Source organism: Galleria mellonella, unplaced genomic scaffold, assembly GCF_026898425.1.
Source record: "Galleria mellonella isolate WM207_F2 unplaced genomic scaffold, CSIRO_AGI_GalMel_v1 utg40, whole genome shotgun sequence".
In the NCBI taxonomy this organism is placed as follows: domain Eukaryota; kingdom Metazoa; phylum Arthropoda; class Insecta; order Lepidoptera; family Pyralidae; genus Galleria; species Galleria mellonella.
In genome coordinates this window covers 5839785-5863903 of record NW_026442094.1, presented here as the reverse complement: position 1 = coordinate 5863903, position 24119 = coordinate 5839785, and the positions used below count along the sequence as shown (strand labels likewise).

The following is a 24119-nucleotide window of genomic DNA, read 5'->3' as shown; positions in this document are numbered from 1 at the left end:
CTTGAATACTAATATAAATGTAAAAAATAGTAAAAATAAATAGTCATTATTTTAATTTATTGGAAAATTGGCACATGGGATTAAGGTATTATTGATAATAGTTATATGCGTAGTACTTATTTGAGTGATTGATAACCCTGAAGCAATTAGGTACCTAAGTGGTATATTAATATAGGGCTGTTACAATAGGGTTTTCAGTTCAAAGTTTGAAGTCAAGAGTTACGCTTTGTGAATGACAGTTTCAATCGTTACATAATTAAATATTGAAATAAACATCATGGATTGTAAAAATAATTGGAATAATCGGTTAAGGGTTGGTGGCAAAATTTGGTGATAAATATTTTTACCAAAAACTCTTTTGAATTCACCTACAAATAGTTCGCTGTGTTATTTCAATACTATTCACATATTTTCGAAAGTTGTTCGATTTAAATTTAATTAATAATTTACCAAAACTTTCGACATACGACTAACATAAAAACTCAAAATCATTCATCGTTTACTAACCAAACAAAGAAAATAATATTTATTTATTTATATACATACGCATAAATATAAAACACCATTTATTACGTAAAGATTTAAAGCTTGATAAAAATATCCATTCAACAATGATCAGCCTTACTGCAGTAGATATACATCAAAATAAATGTCTCTCGAAATGCAAAGAGGGAGATAAAGAAATATGCAAAGAACGACTAAATCCGAATCAATTATAGGCGATCGCTTCATTAGATCCCTTTTGCAGGTGAAACGATGTTAAAATCACTTTTAAATGCTTAGTAGGTTACAAGAAAATAGCGTACTTTCTAAATAAAACAGTGTACATTGTTGCTTCTAAAGTACTGGTGTCGTAATGGAGATTTGAAAAGACAGCAATAGAAATGTTGTACAGAAAAAATGCCGATACGGATAGGGTTAAATAGTGAATAGATTGTGAGTCGGTGGACAGAACGATGGCGAGTTGAATCGATACAGATAATGGCCGATTACTTACAGCTAGTTGACATCCCTATGGGATCATAGGGCTGCGAAAAGTCAACGTTCTAAAAAAATTATACATTATATAAATTAAAAATAATATAATATATAATTATGGTATAATGTTTAAATAGTATATTGTAATTCATGATGGTATTAATAACAAGAAATAATTCTTTTTAATCTACACTGTTTTATTACTTATGCTGTAATTATTTACTGTCATAACTTTTTAAGTTACAATAATCTGGTATTTAAAAAAAATATTTAATTAATCATAAAGTTCCCGAACAGCATAGTACACTATTATAAGGAATATGCACTGTTTATAACAAGATAAACATTTATTTATTTATTTTAAAAAATTATGGTGTTGTCGACTCAAATTACTTTTATATTTTTGTCTGTTTTGGAAATACAAGTATGTTGAAAAATTAAGAACATTTGGGAATCGTGTAGATAGGTCATTATGCGATTCAAATTGTCTGCATTTAATTTAATGTGTGATCTTTTTTGTTATAAAAACTAAGTAAATACTGACAAAAACTGATTATTTTATTTCAATAAAAACTTGTCACTCTTTATTAAACCCAATTAATATGTTATTTTTCCTTAGATAGATAATAAAAGTTTATAGACAGATGATTGATTGTCGATAGAAATATCTTATCTATGGGAACATCACTAGTGCTATCTTGCGAAGTATTGTATTGATTTTGATTCTATTTTTGCTCAGTCAACGGCCCACCTGTCCAGTGAAGGCGTCCGAGTTCAAACGTCAGAAGTAACTTGTAGAATTATTTCTTTAGATTGTTACTTTTTTATTTGGTTGCATAATTTATAAGGTCTATAGATAAATTGTATTTCGTTTATTTACTGTACTGTATTGTAACTATTTCAAGATTGAGTCAGACTTTAGTTACATATTATTTTACGAGAGGGAGATTTTGTACAAAAGTCATTTGCTTAGTTGCTCGTCCTATTCGTGTTTCTACCATGAAGTAGTTGTGTTTGCATGGCTGTTTTGGTTTCGAGGGTGGGATGTGACAGTGAAATAACAGGGTACAGAGGAATAACATCTGAGTCCTCAGGAATGGCAACGCATGGGGGTATCATGGGCGAACCAGTATACTCTGTTATGTCCATGGTACTGCTCATGTCTATAGGCGACCGTTACCATTTTTTATCAGATTGGCCGTAGGCTTGTTTGCCATTCCAAGTTGCATAAAAAAAATTACAAGCCTATATTTAAGCTTAGTATTTCAATTTCATTATTAGTTAGTGTTTAGTTTTTTTTTTTTAAATAGATGATAATGGAAGATTACCTCTTTGGGTTCGCTGTTGGGTTTTCAGCCTTGTTGTGTGGGACATTAATTGAGGATGGAATCAGGTCAGTTGACCTGTCATGATGAATGTACTAGGAATCGGTTACGAAGGTTTCCTAAGGGCTCGCGTGAAAGTTGACCTAGAAAAGTAAATTGTTAGTATTGAAGCTGTCAGTCTTCCCTCCAAGTCTTAAAAGATCCAAACATGAATGTATAAATTCAGAGATTTGCTGGAGGCTGGGATTTGATATTGGGATCCCAATAAGCGTTATTGGACTGAACTATGATGAATTCAAACATTTTGTTCAAAATAAAGCCTTAATCCCTTTGTAATAAAACACAGATTGTTTACAATATAATGTAATACAATATTGGAATCCGTCATTATTATTTTTCTCCCACCTTAGTTTAGGAGGCGTGTGCGCGGACGCTTGCTCCTGTAAAATAAATATAATTTGTGTGTTTTAAACTGTATGTGCCTATAAGAACCTGTAAGAATTTGTGTGTGCGTGCATATAGGAGTTGAGGAAGAACTGCCGATCACCTACAGCAGAAAAACTCACGAAGCCGATGCTAGGTTAGTCCTCCTCGACAGACAGAATCTTTCTCTTATAAAACGCTTCCACTGCGGTGTTTTACCTTAAACACATTTTATTGGCTTCAAAAATAAATAGATTCTCAAACACGGTTTTACTTTTTTATATTTGTTACTTTATAACTCTGTTAGTTGTAAACCGTTTTGGAAGATTCTTTGTTTGTCTAAAACGACAAACTCACTGGTTGGTCCCATAAAAATTTTATCAAGATCGGTTCAGGAGTTTAGTTTTTAAATCAAAATAACTGGTTTGGCCATAATTGAATTGTCTGTTTGTTTGTGGAACACAATTTAATTATAGATAGATAGATAGATAAACACTTTATTTGAGCCATTTATGACACACGTAAATTAACAAATGAGTTTATACAATCTGATTATTTACATTTTTTTAAATATAAAACAAAAGATGAAATATGGAAATATGTTTTCACCAAGTGTGTCACAGTGACCCAAATAGGCTACAGCTTAGTGATAGTTTTACTTAAAAGCAAAGCACTGATTTTCAGCTGCAATCTGAAGTAAGGCTACAAGTACTACTTTATATTATAAAGAACGCAGCAAATTGATATAATCACATACCTACATGCAATAATTTAACGACTCTGTAAATAACTTAACAAATGTACATAAATGAAGCTATAGAGTAATAACAATAAAATCTGTTTTATTGGAGACCACTAATTATATTAAGTCGCCCAATGATGGCGCCCTAATGATCTCACCGTGTTTTATACCGAAGTATAAAATATGACGAAGTAGGCATGTAGGTTGTAGTGTTCGTGAGGAAGGGTTCAGTGTATTATTTATGTTGTAAATAGCAGTACGCAGTAATAAAACATATATGTATTTGAGATATAAAATAATAAGTTTAAAAAAAAATACGAGGTATGTCTTATAAAAATCTGACACAGAACAAACTTAAAAATAATACATTGTTCTAAAAAAAAACTCAGTATCAACAGCCTGTATTGATGGCTAGATGGAGTGACGATTTCAAATGAATTACAGGTAGTTAGTGGATGTAGGTGGCTCAGGACTGTTCCTTATGGTAATCTATGGGGAAGGTTTTTGTTCGGCTGTAGACAGATAATGGTTAAGATGATGATCTAGAATCCAGACCTCGTTTGTGTGACCGAGATAGAAAATCGTCTATCTGTCTCCATTCTATATAATACAAAGTGTACGTTAAATTTTATGGCGTTAGGTTTAGTCGAGCCCCAAGAGGTAATAAATTAATAAAGTCACTTTCTTTAGTCATTTTCTACAAATGGAAAAAATTCCACTTTTATCTCCTAATGGGGAAACGTCAGTAAGAACAAGCGAAAAAATTTTTCATTGTAAATTTTGACCAAATGTTTAGAATAACAAAAGTAACTGTGTTTTTATTGCAGTGTTTTGATTTTAGGAATAGAGTGACTGTTACAGCGCAACTTATTTGGCATTCATTCATTTCAGAAAACCATGTGCAACCGTAATTATTTTAGCCTTTCTGTGAATCGTACAAAGTGTATAAAGTAAAATTAATATCATTATCATCCTCTTAAATCGACTTTTAAAAAAAGAGGTTCTCAATTTGAATGTATTTTTATTTGTTTGTTACCTTATAACTCCGTCAGTTGTAAACTGATTTGTAAATTCTTTTTTTATATAATATTAAAGGCTATATGTACTAATAGATTGGTTTTATAGAAATTTTATCGAAAACCATTAAATAGTTTAATTTTTAAATCAATATATTGGTTTTACTATAATTATAGTCGGTTTTTTTGTAGGACACAATTTTAATTATCTGTGAACCGTACGAAAGGTACAGAGTAAAATCGATATTAGGAGTGGGTAATATATATATATATATATATATATATATAGATATAGATATGGGTAATATATTTGACGTTCAAAAATTTGACGTTCATAAGCGGCTAAAATGTCCTACATGAATAAATGATTTTTGAATTTTGAATTTTGAATTTTTTTATAGTAATATCCAATAATGAAAGATCCAATAACGAATATGTAAAAAGTCTGTTACCCAAAAATAGTATTGGATAACAGACTTTTAACATACACGAAAGTGGATATCCGACAATGGGCGATATCGAAATAGGTGATGACCTGGTGGTATACCATGAAATGGAATTCCGAATTTTCGGGCTCAATTTCGTGTTTTGTTGGTACCGAAATCGACCCAGTAAGTGGAGCCTAACATTTCTTTTATTATAAATCCTATCCTAATAGTCCAGAGGAAAGATATTTTAACATTTTTAATAATTTTAAACGGCATGTATTATGTAATTTTAACATCAAGTTTCTGTTTCGTTCGTCCCCGAAATTTCGGAAATCATTTCATGGTAGGCCTACTGTACTCCACCGTTAAAGTACAGTAAAACCCGATATATAGATATCGGATCGGTATCCATATTGCTCATGCCTAATCAATATCATTATCATTTTTTTTACACTTACAGCTTAACTAAGAGAACAGTTTCTGAATGAATTACAAATTAATCCTTAATAAGGCTGTCAGAATGCCAGTGGTTTTCTTTGTTTGCCCGTGACCCCTACAGAGCCTACTATATAAAACGGGGGTCGTACTAATTTTTATAGCTTTGCTACCTGCGTTCCTCGTAAATGGGACGACAAGCGATTTAGCGTCCCATAATGATGGGTACACACCGTGGCAGAATGAGAACTGAGAATTAATGACTGAATTAGTTAGGCGACTTCAAAAACAAGCAGATCCTCAATTTATCTGTTTTTTTTTTTATTTCTGCTACCGAATTATTAGTTTTTTTTATACAACTTAGAATGGCAAACAAGTTGACGGCCCACCTGATGGAAAGTGGTAACCGTCGCCTATAGACATGAGCAGTACCATGGACATAACAGAGTATACTGTTGTACCCCCCTGCGTTGCTCCTGAGGACTCAGATGTTATTCCTTTGTACCTTATAAATTCACGCCATATCTCACCCTTCAAACCAAAACACAGCCATGCAAACATAACTACTTTACGGTAGAAACACGAATGGGACAGAGGTGCCCAAGCAATCGACTTTTGTGTTGGTCCTATATAATAATTAATAAATATTTTAACATAATATGTATATTAATAATATTTTATTAAATTAAAGCAAAACAGTGCTTATTGCGAAGCGATAGTGCAAACAATGAAAGTGTGCAACAAAATTAACGTATTTTTATAATTGGATAATATCCGATATCTAATATATCTGTTATTGGGCAAATATATGTATAGATATTGTAACTACAATAAATAGATATTGCTAGATATTCTTTTCTTCTTTTTTTTTTAAATTGCTTCCACTGTAGAGACGACGCTGATTTTCTGCCAATATCAGGGTTAGAGAAGACTTCGTCTAATTTATATTAAGTATAACGTTATACGGTATTGTCGATAATTTGTTCAGTTGAACTCTCTGGAAAGGAGTACAACACAAGATATGTTATATACAATATATATATATATATATATATATATATATATATATATATATATATATATATATATATATATATATATATATATATATATATATATATATATATATATATATATATATATATAATATTATTGTAAAAACTCTATAGTCGTTTTTGTTAATGTTCTATAATCAAAATATAAAATACAAAAACATAACAATATAATAATAACTGACAGTTTTCTATTCTCTTCTAAAATTCACAAAATACAGACATTTTATTATTTATCAAACTGAGCTTATTATTTTCAACATATATGACTATAACTAATTAACTAACTGGTATATATAGATATTGCTAGATATTACCCAGCCTTAGTAATTTTGAAGAACCGATATAATTCAATGTGTCATGACACATTCAATGAGTTGACATTTATTTTAGTTGTCCATAATAATATAGGTATAGATTCTATTATAACCTATCATTAGATTTTTATTATATTGATAATATTGGACACTTAAATTGTACAAAAGATAAGATATAGGTAATGTACATATATAATTTTTATCTATTGGCGTCGGAAAATTTATGTTCGATCCGTCAATAGTATTAAATATTTTTATTAAAAATACAATTTTATTACTTATACGAATAGATAAGATTATTCTATTACTAATCGTCGATCATGGGCTTATCCACGTGAACTTAGCGCAACTGTACCATCTAAGGATTGTGGCAAAGTCGATGGGGCTCACCCTATAACTAAAAGAGTTTGTGGTTGAAATTTCATTTTTAAATATCACTAAGAAGATTTATAGCGACACTATTATAATTAATTTGTCTATTTTTCGTTTTACTTGAAAATAAAAAAAAAAAACGTTGTTGAAATCTTAATAGTTTATTTTTATAATTCGTGTATGTTATCGAGTTAATTTTTAAATGAGTAATTACAATTTTTATAAAAACTGTATAATAAAAGGTAGATTCTTCCTGGCCCGTGGATTTTTATCCACTCTGCCACCCTATTGTGCAGTATGTGAATCTATTTTATCCTGTAGGATTTTCTAAACATAATTTATTTGTAATTATCTACATTATATTAAGGAACTTCTGCGCAAAATTTTATAAGATCCTCTGGTTTAGGTTACTTAAATATTTTTTATCCATTCCATTTTAATTAAATATAGTTCTATCAACAATTAATTTATGTTTTGTTTTTATCCTTCATTTTTATTAATTTATATTTATCAATGAAAACTGCATCAAAATCTTTACAGCACTAAGGCTTCGAGGGACTTTATTTATTGGTTTTTATTTTTATATATTATGCAAGGACTAGGTGTGTACACAACTTTAGAACCGCTTCTGTTGTTATTTTTCAATCCAATTTGAACCGTATATAATGACAATAAGACGTGCTTAGTCGAACATTTTGTGGATTTGGCCGTAAAGAAGGTTTGATAGGATTTCAGTGTTGCCAGTTACTAAATAGTTTGATCAAATGAAAGTTATTTATTTATTCGTTCTTTTGTTTTTCTGTTATTTATTTACAATTGCTAATATACTTTTTATATTTACATGTCTGTTTGCGATAGTACTTTGGGTTTTTGGTCAATAATTCCATCTGACAAATGTGAAAATATGTTCTTATGTTTCTTTATGCTTATTCTTATAAAAAAAAATGCAAGATTGAATATATGTAAATATATTAATAGAATATTAATTTCAATATTTTTTTCTGAATGCTTGTTCGTATGTTTGTTTTTTTTTTTTTGTTGCTGTAAAATACTGAAATTATAGAGTACATTAAGGTTTCATTTAATGGTTATTATAAAGAAATCAATTTAGTTCATCATAAGTTATGTCAAATCAACGGATTCACATATTTCTTCGCTAAAAGAGAATTTACTGAAGTTACCTCAAGAACAGCGGATAACGAAGTCTACACAGGAAATAGGTAGTAATTTATTTTTGTAATTAGGAAAAATCTGTATGATTTTTTTCAGTGTTGGCAACACAGAACTTTTAACATTTATAACACATCGGCGTTTTAAATCCATAAGTGAGTGTCACAAAAAACTAAAGCAGGGTACACACGATAAAGACATCTTTAGGGGCATAATTTTTTTTATTGACTTTTTTAGTACGAGAATGGAACGATTAACTAAATGGCCGTTTTAATTGCTCGCTCTTAATTGTTTGAAAAAAGGGATTAGTTTTTATGGGACGCTTGGCAGCTCCGGTTATTTAAAGATAAAGTACTATGTAAGTATGTACCTACATTGAGATCTACTGCATTGTTGTCTGTGGAAACAAATATGTTAGAATTAACTAGATAGGTAGATACCTAGAGTTAGATTAACTTAACTAAACTTAACTAGACTTAGATTAACCTAAGGTTAGATTAACCTTCATCTTTTTATGAAGTCATATTTATGTATATATTTACAAATAAGTATTTTACGTTTAAACACTTAATAATATTGTAAAATCAACTTTAAAAAAAGTAACAGTTGAGTTTCTTGCCCGTTCTTTACGGCTGATATTGCATTCCGAATGGGCGGTAGAATCGCATAAAAATTTAATAATATGTAATTATAATTAAGTTTAGTGGAATAACAATTATTGTTATATTAATAAAGAGATAACAGACTTTTTTTTATACAACTTAGAAAGGCAAACAAGCTGACGGCCCACCTGATGGAAAGTGGTAACCGTCGCCTATAGATATGAGCAGTTTCGCCCATGATACCCCCATGCGTCCCCCATTCCTGAGGACTCAGGTGTTATTCCACTGTACCCTGTAAATTCACGCCATATCCCACCCTTCAAACCGAAACACAGCCATGCAAACACAACTGCTTCACGGTAGAAACACGAGTAGGACAGAGGTACCCAAGCAATTGACTTTTGTACAAAGTCTCCCTCTGGTTAGATCATATATCTTATCATATTTATTCTATTATTATGTTTATAATTTAGTATGGATAATATTTTTATCCCACTATCGTAGAAAAAAAGTATTTTTTTTAATGTAACGTACTTGCTACACAAATTTACACAAAATTTGCTTCATTTTTATTATAATGGGCAATGGTTTGATGGATAATTATATGTTAAGGAGAAGTCAGCGGAACAGTGACACAATCGAGTCGATACTATTTCGAAAAACATATTAATCCATATATTACACTGTTTCTAAGAAATGCACCAACAGAAATTTAACAGGGCAATAAATTGAGTCATAAAGAAGTCATACACTTGATACGGTCACACAAATGTATGGTAATGTGTGAGTTGGGGACAATACTCGTAAACGGCCACTATTAAATGCTCTTCGAAATAATAAACAATTAAAAGTAATTATTCCAGCCTTTTATAATAACTGTGTGGAATTTATATGTACTTTTTTTTTTTTAATTAATGATAATGGAATTATTCATCCCGTCTGCGCTACTGGTATACGTTGACGGGGCACCAGTGAGGGTTTTTTTTTTTAAGTGGATGATAATGGAATGATAACCCCACCCGCGCTGTTGGTATACACCGGCGGGGCACCAGTGAAGGATGATAGGTGAGGATGAAGTAGGTCAGTTAGCCCATCGTGACGAATTCAACAAGAATTGTTCACGATGGTTTCCAGGGGAACCACGTGGAGGATGACCTAATGAGGCATATTGCTAGCAATAGGGCTGTCAAACTCCATTGTTAACAATCCTTTTCCCCCCACCAGTGAGGGTTGATAGGGGAGAATGAAAACGCAAGTCAGTTAACTCATCCTGACATTTGGAATTCAGCACGATGATTTCCAGAGGGGGGAGAGTATTTATCTATCTTCACAGTTGAAATAAATGTGAAACATAAATATCCAACTTTAGTACAAAGTAGTATAGAGAAGGGGTTATTCAAATTGTAAGAAAATGACATGCTCTTGATATATTATTGAGCTTTTCTGCATATTTTTTTTAATATAACACGTAAACATAATATAACTCTTATTTTTTGAGCTCATTTAATTGTGGTAGCTATTTAGTGTGTGTGCGTGTGTATGTATGTGTATACGTATATGTATGTATGTATGTGTATATGTAATTATATGTGTATGTGTACATGTATGTATATGTGTATGTATGTGTATATAATTATTATTAAATGTATATATTATATCTGTTGCGTATGTGTAAAAATATTATTGTGACTTCAACGATTTGATTTGTTTATTTTTTTCTGCTTTTCCTTTAACAGTTGTCAACTACATACATTTCTAGCAGACCCTCCGTCCGACGACGCGAGGATGGTGTATGATATGGTTGGATGTAGGTTTTAATGTAGATCTAACTGCCTTGAGGCCTGCATCGGACCATAGATTATTAAGTTTTTTTGTCCCACGACATTCCTTTCATTCATATTGTTTTTTTTTACAACACAGGGGGCAAACGAGCATGCGGCTCACCTGATGGTAAGTGACAACCGCCGCCTTTGGAATTTGGTTATATTTTGTTAAAATATATCCAATGATGTCCTAAAATTGATTAAGGTACGATGGGACTGATGTGCCTAAAAGGACAAAAGTCCCTAAATAAATAAAGATAAAAAAAAATAACTACATACATAATCTACAGAATTTAATTTAGAAAAACCTGTTATTGGGCATACTATTTTGTTATAAATTTTGTTAATTTTACTTGTAAACCGCTGTTAGTTTTTTTTTAAATAAATAAATAAATAAAGTCTTTCTTTTTTCAATATATATACTTTACAGGTCTAGTTTTTTTTTAATGAAATGACAAAAAAAAAATACATAGCAATATATTCTCGTAGCATTTGCTACGTCGTAGAACGTGTTGAAGCAAGATATTAGATAGGTCGTCTCATTTTCACTCGATTGTGCTAGAAGGATGGTATTTAATTATGAATATATATATATATATATATATATATATATATATATATATATATATATATATATATATAAAATAATGGTATGAAAATGGCCTGCGTAACCCCGCCTGCTAACGGGATACGCTGGCGGAGCACCAGTGAAGGGTGATAGATGAGAATGAAAACGGCCTGTTTTCAGTCCCACCCTTCATATGAATATAGTTAGCCCATCATGATGAATTCATCAGGAATTAACCATGATAGTTTCCAGGGAGAACCGCGAGGAGGTCGACATGATTGGGTATATTGCTAGCAATGGGATTCTCAGTCTCCATTACTAACAATCTCTTTCACCCCATATATATATATATATATATATATATATATATATATATATATATATATATATATATATATATATATATATATATATTCTTTTAATAGGCCTAACTGGCCCAGCATGACGAACTTATCGGGAAACTGTAACAACGGTTTCCAGAGACCGCGTGGAGGTCGACCTGATATATTCTATATTGCTAGCAATGGGAATTAGGGCACATTACTTTTACAATCCTTTTCCCCCTCCTCTACAAATATTAGGTCCAATTATCGACATAGACTAATTGTGATTTTATTTACCAACGATCATATCATATGGCGCTTAGGTTATTATTCTAATATACTTCCATCTCTCACATTCCATAATATCATACGGATACATCAAGCAATAATAAAGCGATGAACGCACACAATTAGGGGTACACTACGTACGCACGATTATAGTGCCAACTTTAAATTATTAGTTTTTTCATACATTCATGTTTAGTTAAAGTTGTTACTATCCAATGAAGTTATAATTTTTGAGCTTATATTAGATACTAATGAAAAATTATTCTGTCATCATATCATCATCATCATCATCATCCTATTAGTCTTTAAATGTCCACTGTCTTACACACGGTAGGGCATACGGCAAAGTGTCATCATATATTTAATATTAATATCCTCTTATAAAAGTTAAATAAATTTATCCAGTTGCTAGCCGATGTTTAAAGCATTTTTACATGATTTTGATAATATTTTTTACTCAGATTTTTTTTTATTGTATGCGTTAATTTACGTGCACTATATTAATATTAATAATTTAAAGCAATAGATTCAATTTTCCATTGAACTAAATGATTTAAGTTCTTTAATCGATAGATCGATCAAATATCACTGATACATTAAAAAAAAAGATATTTAATTTATAGCATAGGATAAAATAAACATACTTAGAATAAATAAAATATAATATAAATTCAGACAATATAAATACAAGCCAGGTATTTGAGTCGGCATTTTGGAGAGTTGTAGCATATCTAATAATTATTATTTTGTCAAACAAATGATTTTAATCTAATCAAATTTTTTATAATGGCAAAATGTATAGATTATATTGTACATACAATACTTTACAAGTAATCATTTAAGTTTTATCAATAATTATAGCTCTATCTGTTTTGTATACTAGTGGAAGCATATATATTATACATATATGATCTATCTATTTAAGTGTAATTTGCTAACATTGTACTATAGGACACTGATAAATTAGATAAGTTATTTCATGTATGTATTTATTATGAATAAGTTATAAATAGTCTGTTGACCTATATCAGATAGATATTAACCGTGAGATATTGTTAAAGTCTAAATAGGAAAGTAGGTTTTTTTTTAGATAATAGATTAAACAATAATAATAAAAAATAAATAGATATGACTAATAAGAGAGCTCTCGTTTATTAATCACGTCTATTTCTTTAGTACTTGTTTAGTACTTTCCAAGAGAAAAAGAAATATTAAAGCTATTATAATTTTACAAGAAATTAGGTAAAGTTAAAAAAAAAAATTACAGTCTTTATTCGTATTCTAACGCCAACCTAATAATTATTTGTGAGAAAATTAAACAACGAATAGATATTTCATTTTTAATTAATATGACATATTTAAAAAGATTGCACTATATTTTAAGAAGCGTATATTAAGTGCATATAACAGGCGCCAGTGGTGCGCATGTGTGTCAACTTTAGCCTGTGTTGGAGCTGTAATAGAGCGATGACGTGATTTCCTGCGCTGAGTTATTGCTACTGTACCGGCGCTAAATGCTTTGGGCGATATAACCTTGTGCTGAGGTTGTATATTCTTTTTATTTTTTCTAATAAGATCAAGTTCCTTTTACTTCTTAATAATGATTTACGTTGTTATTCCAAACTTTCTTAATTATACATTATTATTATGGCTACTTGTACAATATTTAGTCCGTTACTCTAAGGTTGTCTTGAAAAAATTGCTATCAGTAATAAGACCACTTTACTGTACTTATACAACTGTATCGTTTTATTTATTTATTTATTTATTTCTTTTATTTTATTTATTTATTTATTTCTGTTTAGCCAAAGGTTGACTGGGAGAGAATGCTATATAGTATTAAGTCCGCCTATATAATGTGCAATAAAGCAAAATAAATAAATAGATAAATTTATTAATTGGCTTGCTTATTCCCTATATAGTGCAATACAAATAAAGTACACCAATTCATTATTATATCCTACGTATTATTTATCGATTCAATTGTTTTATCATAAAAAACTTTAGCCGTATATTTGTAATACCTGTCTATGATACTGTAAACTTGTACACAATAAGTAAATTTGAATAATTCTTATTTATATTTGGTAGATTAAATATTATAACTGTATAATGTTTAGTTCGAGATATATGTATGTGTAACAAAAAACATATAGTGTATGCATAAAAATTAAATTTTTTGCGATGCAAATAAAGACCAGACATCAGAGTAGGAGATGTATTAATATTATAAAATTTTTAACATGTACTAAAATATTGGTACAAATTTTTTTTTTCTGATCGATATTCAATTTCGCATAACTTGATCTGATACTGTAAACGAGATTATTTGCGGATAATACAAGTTCTAGATAATGTTCAAATAAAACTTATGTTTATGCTTAATAATTCCACTATGTAATGACAATTGAAGTAAGTGGTGGTTTTGTTTTATATTAACTTTCAACTAGATATTATATATATATATATATATATATATATATATATATATATATATATATATATATATATATATATATATATATATATATATATATATATATATATATATATATATATATATAATTATTATAATGAAATGACATAATATTTTATGACCCAGTATATATTATTATAAGTAATTTAATATATAAGTTTTGTGATTCTTACGCAACAAAACCAAGTTATGACTATATTTTGTATTGTTAACAATAATTGTTAATTATCTGATAACATATTATCACTTGTATTAATTCGTTCTCGAAAACGGGCCCACGTACTATCAGTTTAAAAATTAAAGTATAGATATCTGTCATAGTTTTATCTAAAGGTAATTCGAAATGATATTATCGGTATTTTTAATATTATCACTTACAGGTACCTATCATAATTATTGGTTTATATATTTCTACGACAAGTAGTGATATAATAGTAGATTAATTTTGTTTTTATGTGAACTGTTAGTATTTATTAAAATAATAGTATCAATATTCATCATATTTTAATTCATAATACAGTTAGAACTGAATTACAGCAATTTTTATAAAGATACAAAAATATTTTCTTCAACGCTTTGCAGAGGTTACATCGTCCCCACTCGGTGAGGGGGTGGAGAAGGCAACAACTCATAAAATTAAGCGATTTGGATGTGAGTTAGTCTAACTGTGAGGATCGCCGCGTTAACAGCTCGCTAGCTGTCCTCGTCGCACATTGTCGCTCGCACCCACACAACGGACTGCAAGTCGGCAGTACAACGTTACTCCTCACAGACACGTTCCGTTTCTCGCAATCGCAATTTTATCGAAACACTCGACTATTGTTCGCGCCATAATGCGTTAACAACACTTCGGAAGTGCAATTTCTTCAAAAACTGTTAATTTTTAATCTGTAACTTTTTTGTGACTTTATTTTTTTTAATTCAACGAATGTTTAAGTGATGTGATTGAGCTGAGCGGATATCGGACTTGTTATTCAGGTGAGTGGCACGAGAAATTAATTTGTGTTGTTAATTAAGTTTATGAGCAACGACGTTTTATTGGTCCGTTCAGAGATTAGATACCAAGTGATTATGCAAAAGCAGTAAGCATTCGTGTAATATCATCGACTAATGAAGTTGACCAATTAAAAGTGCTTTAAATTAATATGTTTATTTGTATTTTGTACGGTCATTAGAATTCATTTTATATTCATAACGAAATCTCGTTTGACTAATTGCAGTTAAAAACAAATAGTTAACTAATATAAACATTTGTCTTATACTAATATGAACATTTATTCGATGATGATGATGATATTTATTTGATGATGATTGAGATGATGATATATGAACATATTCTGATGTGAATAATATTTAATAACATCGAGTAAAATTTTAAACGAAATTTTTCGAACATTATGTAGTATAAAAATATAAAGCGAACAAGAAATAAAGGCGGTCTCCTATAGTAAGTAGCGTCTAATGAATTACGGCAAGGGTAATTTCATTAGACGCTACTTTCGATATCTAAATTGTATCACAAAATATCAACCAGTGTTTATGTGATCCATCAATTATTGGCAATTACAATAATAGGAAACTACAATACATAGCAAATTAGAACTTGATTCGTGTAAATATATATATATATACTTATATCGTTTATATCTTCTAAAAATCTTCTAAATTTTTCAATCACAACAACACCTGAAGGAGAACTGTAATCGTCGCACAACTTAAATAAGGACAACGCTATGACATCACAAACATAAGAGTGAGACAGAAAACATTGAGAATGAGAGACAGATAAAAAGAGAGGTGTTCACGTTTTTCCTTCATCATTGAAGCATTTTGTGTCCGTTTTATCACCTCTATAACAATTTAACTAATTGTCTCTTTAGAAAGTCATCTATTTTTCTTACAACTTTTTTTTACACAAACAGTTTAATTTCAAAGTTTTATTGTGATTTGTTATGTCAATAAATATATAGAAGAAGTAAGTATATAATAGTGTCATAAATACACCAGTATAGTAGAAACAAAAAAAAATTTCATTAGATTATTTTTAAGCCATGCAAGGTATTATAAATTTTTTTATTGATATGAAATGTGTCCTAAGCAGGGTTGCCAGATGTTATTTTTTATTTTTATCCAAATATAAATGTTTTTCTCCCACTCGATAAGATTTTCTTCCCTTTCTCCGAATTACTAACTTGTGTCATTTTACTAACACTACGTTTTAATGTTTAATATATAATTTACTATGTAATCACAAATGAATGACAAAAAAAAAATAAAGAAAAAACTCTTTTCTGCATTTCAGTTCTCTTATCTTGTGTTTTGCGACTTTTATTGATATATGTATAATATTATGTTTATATACGGTTGTACGGTTTATAAATACAGAAACAGTAAAAAAAAAAAAATTTAAATTTCTCCAAAAATTTAATTTTTTCAAAATTTTGTATACCTATAGATAAATTTTTACTCGAAATTGAAAAAAAAAATGCTCAATCTATTAAGATTATGCATTTTGATACACCTTTACATATTTGATTTCAAATGTGAAAAATAATAATGTAATACTAATATTTGCCTTGCATTTGGACTACGTCTTTAATATGTTCAGATAAGATTATTATGACAATTATACGAATGAAGTCACAGGCAAAGCTTGTTGTTCTTAGTAAAATGCAACTCTAATTAATTACAAAAGACTTCGATTAAATCTCGATTTCAATATTGATAAAGATATATCTAATTACATGTAATTGCTTCGAATAGTGTAATATTAAATCGATTGTAGCCATTTGATTAGATATCGGATTGAATTCAATTGATAGTGCTGTTTACAATTTATTAGATCCTGTATTGTAATAAGACGAGAGTATTTTATTTTAATGTAGATGCTCGACTAGTTTCGGGACCCTTCGGCACCCTTAGTCGTGAGCAACCGTGACGCGAGCGCGGGCCTGAACAAAACATACGTAATCCAATCCGGTTGCTCTTACATTAAAATATAACAATAAAAAATGAATATTTTGCTTTGTAAATATTATTTGTTTTGTTTGATGTGAAGATAGGAGATCATAGACACGTAAAACAAACAGTAAAGATAGAACAATAGACAATGATACGTTAAAGAAAAAAAAAGTTTAAATCAATAAAAAGGAATATATAAAAGAGGTTTACGTAAAAGGCAGTAAAAAAAAGAAGCGGTACCAATCGTTACAAAAATGAATGATGAGTTTATTTTTATACGCATTAAGTTTAAATCGATATTTGATAATCGATTGCATGTTGAAATTTCAAAATCCAATAAATTAGACTAAATGGTCACTTGCTCCATTGAAGGTTCCTTCATTATATGAAACTCATTTCATAACGCAACAGACTTACTAACAAATACTTAATTACTAATAAATAGGTACATCTGTTTCCGATAATCTATACTTATAATAAATCTGTAGAGAGGTCAATTCTGCACATGAAATATGTTTCCAAAATAACTATCAGGAGGTGATTAGTGATCGATACTGATGCTAAAAATGCAATCAGTAAAATTTTTGTCTGTCTGTCTGTATGTTCGTTAAAGAAACAAAACTACTCGACAGATTTTAACGAAACTTGGTACAATTATTCTTCATACTACTGGACAGGTTATAGTATACTTTTTATCACGCTACGATCAATAGGAGCAGAGCAGTGAAGGGAAATGTTGGGAAAACGGGAGAAGTTACTCCATTTTTAAGCTTCCGACGCGTGTGCAGCCTTAATGGACACTTTTTAAAATGTCAAATTGTCCACCCGTGCGAAGCCGGGACGGGCCGCTAGTACATAATAATACTTCTATTATCACACCAGCCTCCTGCTCCTTGAATACGCCGTATTATGAGAAACCAGGCAACGAACATTTGGGGACATAAACCATTACACCCGGGCCATTACATCCCGGAAGCGGGGGGAAAGGGATTGTTAGTAATGGAGACTGAGAATTCCATTGCTAGCAATATACCCGACCAGGTCGACCTCCTCGCGGTTCTCCCTGGAAATTATCATGGTTAATTCCTGGTGAATTCATCACGATGGGCTAACTGGCCTGTTTTCATTCTCATCTATCACCCTTCACTGGTGCTCTGCCAGCGTATCCCGTTAGTGCAGGCGGGGTACCACACCATTTTCACACATAAAAAAAAAAAAAACCCCGGAAGCGATTGTTAGTAATGCGGACTATCAGTCCCATTGTTAGTAATATATTCCATCAGGTCGACCTCGCAGTGGTCCCTGGATATCATCGTGCTGAATTCCAAGTGTATTAATCACGATGGGCCTCACCTAACATCCCTCACTGGTGCCCCGCCAGTGTATACCGTTAACACCAACGGGGTTACCATTCCATTATCATCTATTAAAAAAATCCAGTACACCCAGATGGGATCAATTTAGAAAAGTTTCTTTTAGAAATTAACCCGACTGAGAATCGAATCCGGGACTTCGTTACGCAAAGTAAAGTGCTTACCGTCGCGCCACGAACGTTGCCTATTGAAATTCTCAAAATTCATTTGAGCAATTAAGCGTTTCTGAAAATTGACAGATAGTTTCGACGTCACACTTCAACGTTTAAGCTTTGACTTATTAGAAGTAAATAATTGTACTAATGTACTTGCGGCAAAGAAGAGCCGGCGTTTTACACGGGCAACTACTCGAAAATACACTTTCAAAAAGTTTTATTTCATTGCGCTTACTGAGACAAAGAGAAAGAAAGAGGGTTGACGTCAGGCAGGTGGCCGGTCGTAAAACTAAAAAACCAAATATTTTTGTAATATGGATAAAATCATATTACGCCGACCCCAAATGATTGGGATAAGGGTAGGAAGATGATGATGCTCTTACTGACACATATAAAAGACTAATAGGAAGGCTAAAATCCTAGGTCGCATGATAATAACTGTGTGGTCCTTGCATAGAATGCGCCACCCCTTCTTTTTCCGTGGATGTCTTAAGAGGCAACTAACGGAACTTAATGATCCAGAAATGGGTAGCAGTGTCCCTCTTAAAACACCATGAAAGTCTAACTACGGTTGCCAACCCGCCTGCTAAGCCTGGCAACTATAGGCAAGACCTCTCCTTATGGGAGAGACCTATGTTTAGCAGTAGACTGTTAACAGCTAATACGGTAGATGGTATTGTTGTCTGATTAAAATAATTTGTGTTCACAATGAAGATTAGTAGCTATTTTGATATTTAACAATTTTACACAAAAAATTGTGAAAATATGTGAAAATCATAACCTCCAAGAAAGGAGCATATTCTTTTTTAAAAGGCCGGCAGCAAACCTGTAATGCCGTTAGTGTTGTGGGTGATCATGGGCGGCGGTAGTCACCAGAGGGAGACTTTGTACAAAAGTTGATTGCTCGGGTACCTCTGTCCCATTCGTGTTTCAACCGTGAAGCAGTTGTGTTTGTATTGCTATGTTTCGGTTTGAAGGGTGGGATATGGCGTGAATTTACTGGGTACAAAGGAATAATATCTGAGTCCTCAGAATGGCAACGCATGGGGGGTATCATGGGCGAAACAGTATATTCTGTTATGTCTATGGTACTGCTCATGTCTATAGGCGACGGTTACCACTTTCCATCAGGTGGGCCGTCAGCTTGTTTGCCATTCTAAGTTGTATAAAAAAAAAAGCCATTAGGTGAGCCGCATGCTCGTTTGCACCCTGTGTTGTAAAAAAAATAGTATAACGTAATAAGGGTCACTTAAAATGACCGGCCCTAATTAAGCTACCTATGTTTAATGAAGGCTACAGAGAGTTTTTAAAAAAGTTCTTCTTATAGTCAAATTATAAAAAAAAAAAAACATTAAAAATTACATATGTTTAAATTCTTAATAAAGATAACATTTAGGGAGGGCATTAAGTCCTCCGTTTTGTTTATGTTGTTTACATTTTTTGTTATAGTGTTTACATTTTTTTAAATAGTCTTGAATTAAGGTGCTCCTTGTTACCGCATGTACCATGCTTCGGTATAAACGCTCCCTTATATTAGCCGTTTAAGTTCGAAGATAACTTAAAACTTTAGACTTTATTAAAACAAACTTTAAATAAAAAATACATAGTTACTTTTAAAGCTTTTAAACTGAATTTTTATGAGGGACAATAAAAATAATAATTTTTATATCACATATTCTTTTAAAGTATCTCCACTTATAATTTTAATTTATTTATTTAATTCTTTATTGCACAAAAAAACATATAAATATACAATGACAATTATAAAATTCAAGTGAAAGACAGTAGCATAAAATACAAATTGAAACATACATAAATGTAAAAATGGCGGTCTTATCGCTAGACCAATTTCTCACAGACAACCTTTGGTTAAAGGAGAACGGATATTTTTTTTTAATTAAAGGAACATAGGATTGGAAGTTATTACAAAATACTTACCTTTGAATTGATCAGTTAAGTCAATGTATCATTGTATCGTATTTGACCTGAATTAACCCGATAAATGTTGCAAGCGAAGATTCAAAGAATATTGAATAATAAAAGCTGTAATCAATATCTATCCACTGACCCGAGAATGATACCTACTTTGTTGGTAAAGTTCAACATAGTTCTTTATATTTTAGAAATTGTTTTATTACATTTAATTTTATTTACATTTAATAAATCAAATACAGGAAAATATTCTTGTGAAATTTATTGTAAAACAGAAACCTTTAGAACTTCCTGGAAAAAATATTTCCTCACATTAATCATAACTAATTCATCCTGGAAATATAAAATTAACAGAATCGTCGTTACAACTAATTTGGCCTACAGATTATGACATTAATCGATAACGATGCAAGTTGAGGACCGTCCACGTACAAAGTCACGGAAGTTCCGACGGCAACGTGTGTGGGCCCTTTGATTTCACCGAGTACCACCAACTAGTTCTATTAATCGATATAGTTCCGATTGTAAACCTTATTCCTATCACTACAAGAATTAAAAACAAAATTTTTTAAAAGTCGAATGGTATATTCTTTTTATTGGACGCCGTAGGAAATGGCCTGTAGTGTGTCGCGAATCAAATATGGATGTTCCATATTTGACAGTCCGATTTTTTTTAGTGAATGCCAGTGTTAATAGTCACGCTTCCTTAATTAATTTTGGTTTTGATTTTTTTTTTTTATAGATATAATTTTTAAGATAACAGTAGTGACTTTTTGTAAGGAATTTGTTTCTACTTTGTATATAAACCTGTAAAAATGTCGATTCTCGAGAAGAAGGGAAAGAAAATTAAATCCACAAAACTATGCCGTTTTTTCATTTGTTTCGTGAAAATACTATTGTTTGTTTTGCTTTATTTATGAACATTTTTGGTGTGTAGCCAACAGCTAGTTAGTTATATTCGATTTTATACAATAAAATGCGTGAACATTCGTAATGTGTAGATAGATTTTAGATAATAATATTATAATAATAATGGTTTGTCTTAAAATATTCATACACATAACCAGCGAGACTGTATGAACAGATTGATGAATATTAATTTAATTGCCCTCTGGATGAATTTACAACGATAGCTCTTTATGTAATTAGCTACAATTGTTAATATATAAATAAGGATATGTGTATATGTGTACGTGTACATGTGTATATATATATATATATATATATATATATATATATATATATATATATATATATATATATATACATTTATATAATTATAAAAATTAGTATAAAATATACTTAATGGTAGAAACACGAATGTGTGTTTCTTTTATCATATATTTTAGTATATCTTTGAACTTATCGTACTAACTTGACAGACGAATGCGCTGTGTTTATATGGGAGGATCAAAATTTTGTATCCATTTTTCAACTTAATTTCTCTGCAAAAATAATATCAATTTGAATTTTTTTTTTTTTAAACTTATAATGGCAAATAAACTGACAGTCCACTAGCGACAACTGTCGTCTACTGACATGAATAGCACCCTGCGGTGGTGAATGAGAATAACATTGTATGCCATGGTGCTGTTCATGTCTCTAGGTGGCCATCACTTCCACCAGGTGGGCCGTCAGCTTAATTGCCATTCTAAGTATTATAAAAAAAGGGAGGAATTATCTTCATATTTGTTTTATTATTTCCTAATTCTACTTAAGATATTACGTAGATTATGTTCAGAGATAGTTTAGTAAGTCGTATATGGGTCTCTGGAATATTTTTTTATATACCTAAGCTGATTATTATAAGGCTACAAAAATAAATCAGTCTCAAATATAATTTTAATTCTTTAGAAGATACATTAATTGTGTATTGTATTTTGGTTGTTTATACCCTTTTAACGTATTTTTAAAGGTTTTTCACATGTAGGTATACATTCGTATTCCCATATGATTGTACTACTTGGAAGGGAGGTGGGGAGCTATTGTTAGGATTGGAGAGGATAGACATCATTACAAGAATAGCTGGGGCGGGCTTATCATTTCATCTTAATAGTATAAAAAATTATTCCATGGAAAATTATTCAGTTTTTATAGAAAAACCCCTTTTTCGATTTTACCTTATTTTTAAGGGATGATAGATCGAATGTGTACGCTGGAGTGGCACCAGTGAGGTATTTATAGGTGAGGATGAAATCTGGTAAGTTCGTCCAAGCCCATCGTGACGAATTTATCAGGAAATTAACTAAGATGGTTTCCAGTAGGAATAACACGGAAATTGACCTGACAGGGTATATTGCTAGCAATGGGACTGGTAGTCAGCAATATACTCTATATTGCTGGCAATTAGGTTATCAGGCCCCATTATTGTCAATCCCTTCCCTTCCTTGTACACCATTAACTTCAGTTCTTCAATAGTAGTAAAAAAAATTTGAATACAGTTACGTAAAGTCGATTGCATTGAAAAAATGCTTTTAAATCAAATAAATATTTCTTTTAATAATTAATTAAAGCACTCACTATCGATTAAAGATAATGAAAGATCAGCATTATACAGTATTCGATGATACGTGTGTTAATGTGTACGACACTCATCAATAATGCTTACAAATATTTAGCTATTGACGTCAATCCATGCCCTATATATAAATATATCTAAATACGGCCTAAGTTAATCAGATATGCACCGCTTATTTATATGTCCATAAGGTCTATCATCGTTGATAATCGCTCGTTTATCGCGTACAACAATGGAAAAATTGTTTTATTGCTGCGATTAAATTAATTATGCAATGAATCATTTATTTGTATTATTTTCATTATTGTCCATGTAATGATTTGTATGGCGTTTGCGGGGGTTTTGTGATAATAGGTCCACTATTTAGTTTTCATGTTTATAGGTTATGCCGAGATTCCCGCTCAAACTAAAAGAGTTCCAAATTCGAATTTTTGTTTTTACATTTTATTTTTTATTTAATTTATTAAGCAAAAGTCATGAACGACTTTTGCTTACTAAAGTGTGCCAATGTCGCAATTATCCCTCGATTAAAAAAAAAACAGATTAATATTTTTTGATGTTTCTGATTGATTATTTAAAAAGTGTAATATACATAGTGCACATAACATTCTCATTAAGTCGCCACTGAATAATTGGATTTTGATGGAAAAAAGTGTTGAAAAATTTTTAAACATAATATGAAGTATAAAGATTTTAGTGGTAGATTTATGTGCAACGTTTTCTATAATTAAAGTTTTAGTAAACTATTTATAGATTATAAAATTATAGACTATAAAATTTGACAAGAACGAATATTAAAAACAATTTTAGTTATGTCACAAAACAAAAAATCTTTTTTATTT

General features: G+C 30.6%; 1 protein-coding gene and 1 long non-coding RNA gene across 2 annotated transcripts in view; one reads left to right on the top strand and one right to left on the bottom strand.

The window, feature by feature from the left end:
* Positions 1-2311: 2311 nt before the first annotated feature.
* LOC128201338 (uncharacterized) lies at positions 2312-23404 on the bottom strand. The gene is made up of 3 exons (XR_008253199.1): positions 23280-23404; positions 2855-2945; positions 2312-2446 (listed from the first exon to the last, which is right to left on the bottom strand). It is a non-coding gene; the product is annotated as an uncharacterized LOC128201338 (long non-coding RNA).
* The window catches only part of LOC113520377 (homeobox protein 10), a 118177-nt gene continuing 108994 nt past the window's right edge, over positions 14937-24119 (top strand). The window contains exon 1 of the mRNA XM_026905700.3: positions 14937-15316. The gene's annotated coding sequence lies outside the window, so the exon portion shown is untranslated. The remainder of the gene's footprint in view (positions 15317-24119) is intronic.